Raw genomic sequence first — 8,016 nt, forward strand, 5'->3', positions numbered from 1 at the left:
GAGTTTGTATTCATGCTCAGATGCCGAGGAGCTCAGAAGGTGGGTGACTGTGACCAGTGATAGTCATGTATACAGAGATTAGAAATGCATGTGAAAACGTCTCAATGTCATGAGGCCTGGAATGAATTTTTATGGATGAAACTGTGTTTTGACAACAAAGTGGAGATCTTTTTAAAATGTTGGAACCTCATTTAACTTTATGTCTTATAGAGTTTATAATGAGTAAAAGATTATATAAGCGTAATAATTCATCTGTAAACCTAGAAATTTACAGTCACTATTGAAAGAGATGTACTCTTGCTCTGGAGTGTGTTACTGAATATATCAAAGCTGTAGCGAAATGTTTTTTCTAATCATGTAGTTATTAAATTTTTTTAATGATTAAAATAATAATAATAATAATTAGTAGATGTGAAAACATTACCATTGAAATCTACCTGATGACTCTATATCCATGCTCCAATGCCAAGGAACTCAGAAAGTAACCGACTGTCACTAGTAATTATCAGATATATAGAGATTAGAAACACATGTGCTAATGTCAATTGCATTGGAATGAATTTTTCTGTGTGAAAGTGTGTATTTTGATAATGAAATGGAGATCTTTTTTAAAGGTTAAAACCTCATTAATTTATGTTTTTTATGGGTTTTTTTTTATTTAAAAATTTTTATAACTGTATTAATTCAACTGTGAACCTAAAAATTTACAGTCAATTTTGAAAGAGATATATCTTAGCACAGAAAATTGATATTGAATATGTCAATGCTGTTGTAATGAAATGCTTCTTCTAAGTATGTGGTTATTAAATAAATAATTAAGTGGGAAAAAAGTAAAGAAGTGGAACAGAGAATGTCAGGTCTTAAAGACAAGCTCAGCAAAATGGATCAAAGAAAATGTCAATTCTATATAACCCAGGTATACAATATGTAAGACTTCTGGGGCACTATGAAAAGATCAATCTGACAAATCATAGGTATAGAAGAAGGAGAAAAACTCAGGTCAAATGTGAAGAAAATACTATTAATGAAACCAATTTGCTCAAATCTAAAGAAAGAGACACAGATCTGAACATGAGTCCAAGTGTGCACCTGAGGGCTGTATCACAAGAAACACAGTGCCAGACAGGAGAAACTTCTCTTTGAGTTGTTTGTCTGCGTATTCCAATAGACCCCCCAAAATAACACAGACTATTGCCACAGCCCTTGATTATGTCCCAGAACTTGATGGTAAGACCCTATTGCTTAAAACAGGCTATACTTTGGACACAGGACTTGAAGCAATGGAGCTGGAACCGACATGGAAGCCTCCTCCTTGAAAATTAGCTCTCTTAGTTCTAGAGAATACTATGAAAACTGCTAAGGGAGAAAAATCAACCAATGGTTCAACCCAGCTGTAAAGCTAAATGAACACAATGCCTGACACAGCACGCTATCTCTATTGATTTAATAGTGGTGTTAATGAAAACTTAGAGACCACAACTGAAGTTAGGTGAGGAGAGTTTAATTTTATACTAGCAGATTGACCCATGGATCCTTCTGTACAAGATCCAGCAGCTCCCTCAGTTTGGGAGGAATTTTATATTCATGTATGAGGAAATGCAAGCAAAAGGCAAAACAGCATCTAGGCAACAATTAAAAGATACAAAGCATATACATGGTAATTAGGTTAGATAACTTAGGGATGCAAAGGTAACAGGAATGTGAAAGCCTTGGAAACACAGTCTTCTATCCTGAATAACCACAGGGGGCAGGGGAAGATTCCTGTTCACTTCCCCATTTCTCTTTCCATGCTTTTCCTTCTCCAAAGTTCTTAATTACCACCACATTCCAGGACCTTTTTAGCATCCTTTTGATGGGCTCTCCTGTTTCCATTAGAGTGACACTGTTATCTAAAGGGTAATCAATAGCTCTCTAATTGGATTTAAAGCCCTCTAAGTAGGAGGCAACTCATGATGGCACTGAAGAAATTGTCAAATACACGTGCCTGGAGAGGTCATAGATCCTAGAGGAAACACTGTTTCTGGAATATCTCTAGAGAAATGAAATATCTTACTCTATGTTAAATCTGGATCCTTATATTTACAGACGAGTCTACCATAAATAAATCAAACTCATCAGATAAGCTTCTTTTTGCAATGGATGGAGGCTATTACAGAGTTTGGCAGGTGGTCACACAGAAGAGTATGTGTCTGTGACATGTGCAGCCCTAAGGGGCACACCTACAGTGGAACCTCTATACCTAAGGCTCATGGAACATAGCAGAACAGAAGGTAGAAAAAAAAATATTAATACATCCTTCAACTCTGACCAGCAAAGCTTCCTCGTACAAAAGAGAACAATACACTCAGAAGACTAATTTTTAGAGAATAAGAGACTTCAGAGTGTATGTGCCTGGATATGACTCCTATATTAAACCTCACCCATCCATGGCTTAGGGACCACTGTGGAAGAAGGGGTGGAAAGATTGCAAGAGCCAGGGTTGATGCAGGAACATAAGGAAACAGGTTTTCTGGCCACTGGGAACTTGTTCATAAGAACTTGCAACAATGGTGACAGCTTGCACAAGACCCATGCCAACTCAATCAGTATAGAACAAGGGCTAATGGGTAGTAGCCACCAACACTAGTCAAGAAACTATTGGTAACTGATCACTGTGGGGTGAGGGCAAGTAGATCTTCTTTCAGGGAGTGACTCTAGATAGGCTGACTAGACTCCAGTGGATGAACTTGCACTGAGGAATATCTGGTTACAAATGCTTGACAGGATAAGACTTAACATACATGACAGAATGCATGGGGGAGAGTGGATGGGGAAGGGGATCTATATTTGATTAATATCTATTATACAAGAAGTTACAAATGCTTGACAGGATAAGACTTAACATTCATGACAGAATGCATGAAATTTGGTGGGGGCTTACTGGGGGGGAGTGGATGGGGAAGGGGATCTATATTTGATTAATATCTATTATACAAGAAGCATGAAGAACATGAAGTAGTTAGGACCAGAAAAAAAAACCTCACCTATATTATGTTAGTCAAAACACTAAAGGTACAGAACAAAGAGAAGATACTGGAAGCTGTGTGGAAGAAAGAACAAGTCACATACAAAAGCAGGCCCACCAGAATAACAACTTACTTTTCAATGGCGACTATACAAACAAGAAGGGCTTAAACCAACAGCCTACTAATCATGACAGAACACAGATTCCAGCCTAGACTACTATACCCAGCAAAAATATCAGCTGTAATTGAAGGAGAAAGAAATTTCATGATAAAAACAGATGTAAGGAATTTATGTCCATGAAACAAAATCTACAGAAAATAATCGATGAAATATTTAAGGCTAAGAGGTTAAACATACTCAAGTTGGCACAAGGAATAAATTATCACAGAACCTTTAACCAAGAAGGTACAAGAAGAGAGAACTACAACGCCACCAAAACAAGCATTAATAAACTTTGATCTATAATAACTTTTAATATTAATAGGTCTCAACTCCCCAGTAAAAAGAAAAAGATTAACAGGATCCATCCACTTGATGCCTCTAGGAAACACATCTTGCCAACAATGATCAACACAACTTTCACCAAAGGGTCAAAGGGTCAAAAAAGATATTCCAACCACATGCAATGAAGAAAGCTGGTATAGATATTCTAATATCTGACCAAATACTCTTCAAGCAAAAGCTAGACAGAAGAAATAGAGATGGTTACCTTCAGACCCATTAAAGGGAAAATACACCAAAAGATATTTCAATTATAAATATTTATGCACCACACAGGGTCAACCAATTTTATAAAAGAAACTTTATGATATCTAAAATCACATATTGGCCACAACACAGTGACAGCAGATGATTTTAGTCCTTATTTTCAGCAATAGAGAGATCAACCAGACAAAAATGAAATAGAGGAACTCAGGAGTTAAATAACATCATAAATCAAATGGACCTAACAAACATCTACAGGACGTTTCCCCCAAACACCAAAGAATACACGTTATTCTCAGGAGTCCATGGAAATTTCTCCAAATTGACCAAATATTAGGACAAAAAATGAGTATTCAGAGATTTAGGAAAATTGAAGTATCATCCAGTATTCTATCTGACCACAAAGGAAAAAAAAAGCTAGTATCAACAAGAATTAAAATGGGAAAACATACAATTCATGGAGGCTGATCAACACACTACTGAATGAAAATTGGATGAAAGGAGAAATCAAGAAGAAAAAATTTAGATTCCTAGAATTGAATTAAAATAGAAACAAACACACCAAAATTTATGGGACACAATTAACACAATCCTAAAAGGAAATTTTATAATTAACTGTCTATACTAAAAAATTAGAAACAAAATTAGAAATCTCATAAAAATCAATTAATGCACCCAAAAGTCTTGGCAAACTAAGAAAAAACACTTAAAAAGAGTAGATGTGAAAATATAAATAGATCAAGGCTCAAATTAATGAACTAGAAACAAAACAATATAAAGAAAAAGAAACAAAGATTTGGTTCATTAAAAACATTAATATGATTGGAAAACATTTAACCAAATTAACCAAAAGAGAGACATGATCCAAGTCAATAAACTCAGAGTTGAGAAGAGAAATATTACCACAAGGAAATTCAGAAAACCATATCGACATACTTTTAAATTTTGTATTCAAGTAAACTAGAAAATCTAAAATTTATAGATAAATTTCTAGATATGTATGGCCTACCAAAGTTAAATCAAATTGACATAAATAATTTAATCAGGCCCAGAATATCCTGACATAAAATGATGCAGTTAACAATTTCACAAATAAAATGAACCTAGGAAAAGAGAGATATGGCACAGAATTCTACCAAACATTCAAAGAAGAACTAATTCCAACACTTCACAAATTATTCCATAAAAAAGAAAGGGAAGCAACACTCCCAAATTCTCACTATGAAGCCTAGATTGCTCTAATTCCAAAATCAGACAAAGACCCAACCACAGAAACAAAATTATAGGTAAATCTCTCTGATGAACATAATCACGAAAATTCTCAATAAAATGATTGTAAACCACATACAAGAACATGAATATAGCTAAAGTATTATCCACCATGATCAAGGTGGTTTCATCCAAGAGATGCATGGTTCAACCAAACAATAGACTCATGACAGGAACCCCATGAACATCTCATTAGACACAGAAAAAGACTTTGACAAATCCAACATCTCTTTATGATCAAAGTCATGGAGAATCTAGGGATACAGGGGACATATTTCAATATAATAAAGGCAGTATACAACAAGTTCACAGCCAACATACAAAGGGAGAAAAACTTAAAGCATATCCATTACCATCAGGAACAAGACAAAGATGTCTCCTCTGTCCATTCCTGCTCAATGTAGGACTTGAAGTCTTAGGTAGAGCAAAAAGATAAATAAAGGAAATAAAGAAGATACAATTTGGAAAGCGATAATTCAAATATTTTTATGGGTGTATTTGATTCTACACATAAAAGACCCTAAAGACTCTGCCAGAAAAGTCCTAGGCTGATAAATTTATTCATCAAAGTAACAAGATATAAAATTGACACCTTCCAATCAGTAGGCTTCCTATACACAAACAACAAACATACAGAGAAAGAAATCAAAGAAAAGATCCAATTCATGATAGCCTCAAAATCTATAAAATATTTTGGAACAAATCTACCCAAGGAAGTGAAGGATTTGTATAATAAAAAATGAAGAAGATACAAGACTATGGAACCTCCCATGGTCATGGATTGGTAGAATTGTTATTGTGAAATGATCATTCTACCAAAAGCCATACACAAATTCAGTACAATACCCATTAAACTCCAACACAAGTCTTCGCAAGAATTAAAAAAATAATAAACCTAAAATTTCATACGGAAACACAAAGAACAGTGATAGCCAAAATAATTCTGAACAATAAAAAAGAACTGGAACTGTAGGAGCCACAAAAATCCCCGATCTCATTAGACTTATACACTAGATCTGATAGAGGGAAAAGTATGGAAATCACTGGAACCTACATGTACAAGAAAGGAAAGGAACAGTGGGTGATAAACACAGAGAGAAACAGAGATAGAAAGAAAGACAGGTGGAGGCAAGGAGGGAGGGAGGAAAGAAAGGAAAGAGGAAAGAAGGAACGACTGCTGCTCTTACAGAGGACCCCAGTTCATGGCACAGCACCCATATGGGGTCTAACGATCACCCATAACTCCAGTTTCAGTTAGTCTGGCACCCTCTTTTCACTTCTGTGGGCACTGCACAAAATGGGTGCACTTACATTCATGCAGGCAATACACTCAAATACAGAAAATAAAATTAAAAATAATATATATGTATTTAAAAACATATGCATTTAAAAGCCCATATTGAGGAGTTTTATGTATTTTCTGCCAGCAACAGGTGGCACATTTCCATTGTTTGATGATTTTTGTCCCCAGCAGTGTTTCCATTTCTCAAACATATGTCCGTAATACAAGAATCTTTATTTAGGACATGGTAAGAAATTTCATTTGTCTAGAGAAATGACAAGTTCTAGGCTCTATGAACTTTCCAGCCATGTATACTTGGCTATAATAACTGTGAGACCCATGAGTTCACTCCATTGAGAGAACTTTAAATCCAATTAAATAGGTGTTGATTACCCTTCACATGGGGCAGAATACACGAGACCTGGTGGGGTGGAGGTGTGGGAACTTGGATGGTGGAGGGGGTCTTAATTTGATCAAAAACTGTTGTATGAAATGCACAAAAGCTCAATAAAGATATTTTTAAAAATATGAACCATTTCCCCTAGCATGTAATGGTCATGTCTCTCTATACTTGTTACACCACAAAGAGCAGAGGAGCGTGGGGTACCCATTTTTTTCAGGGACACAATCCCTGCTATAGAAGGGACACGTGGACACCTTTGGAAAAAAAAGAATGAGAGAAAAAAGTGCCCAATAGGGCTTTCTAAATTCAAATAAAAATACAAACCTCCTTAGAATCAATGATCTCCCCAACTCTGGGAGCTCTTATCTGATGAATAAATCTATAATGCTTACCAATAAACTTTTATTTAGGTTGAGTCAGTTTCTTGGCTTTTAAATCTTTTACTGACAGTGAAAAAGAACTCACCTGTTAGCCAGTATCAATAAAAAAATGAAGACCAATCTTTTTAATAAATATACATATATGCATGAGCAACCTACCAGTGACCACAACCCCAAAAGACAGTGACTTTCCCTCCCACAGCAGCCAACACCTGCCAATAGTTCCTCACACAAGATTGAAGACATAGAACAGACATCTGTGTCAAAGCTGACTGAGCTTTTGCTTCTGTATGAGAAAAGTTAAAATCATTTAAAATTATGAAAAGCACATTATAAGAACTCACTAAACAGCTACAATAAAAATAAATTATAGTTTTAAATATGAGAAAGAAAAATACAATAACCATATAATATGTGATGATTTTCATGAAATACAATAATAATTTCTGAAATATGGGAACCTGGCTTGTGCTTACCTTTCAGGAACAGGACTGAGTCAGAGATGGAAATTTAGAATTTATCCAGGTAATGTATTTGATAAAGAATATTATGATGGACTTGAACCAGTGTCCAGCCTACAAAGAGGAGGATCAACTTAGGGGAAACATCTCATTCATGCTTCCAAGTGAAGCCAGACATGGTCAAACAGGACCTTTGACTTATCTTCACATAGATGGAACTGGTAAAAGAAAGGAGCCAGAGCTCCTTCCAAGCCCATATGACCCCTGAGGAACATATCCACAAATGACCTTAAGTGTAAAAATAAATTGATTTATTTGGGCCAACTGTATGGTCTTAAACACCCAAAAGGAAAGTATAACCAAAGAGTAGTCATCAGTATATTTCTTTAAGAGTTCAAGGGGTCACACATCCCAGACATTAAGCTTAAGTCTATATAAAAAGTTATTTAGACAATTATTTCTCATTGATGATTTTGTTCCTAACCAGAAAGTGCTGCTCAGATGTAAGAC

At 35.4% G+C, this 8,016-nt stretch overlaps 1 protein-coding gene across 6 annotated transcripts in view; it reads right to left on the minus strand.

Annotated features, from left to right (window-relative positions):
* LOC103725884 (aldo-keto reductase family 1 member C15-like) overlaps nucleotides 1-8,016 on the minus strand; it is a 38,939-nt gene that overhangs the window by 29,483 nt on the left and 1,440 nt on the right. The window contains exon 2 of one of the 6 annotated variants that reach the window (XM_029558723.1): nucleotides 7,522-7,620. The exons of the other annotated variants lie outside the window; for them this stretch is intronic. The gene's annotated coding sequence lies outside the window, so the exon portion shown is untranslated. The remainder of the gene's footprint in view (nucleotides 1-7,521; nucleotides 7,621-8,016) is intronic. 6 annotated transcript variants of the gene reach the window in all.

The sequence above is a fragment of the Nannospalax galili genome, unplaced genomic scaffold (assembly GCF_000622305.1).
Source record: "Nannospalax galili isolate Female #2095 unplaced genomic scaffold, S.galili_v1.0 scaffold989, whole genome shotgun sequence".
Lineage (NCBI taxonomy): Eukaryota > Metazoa > Chordata > Mammalia > Rodentia > Spalacidae > Nannospalax > Nannospalax galili.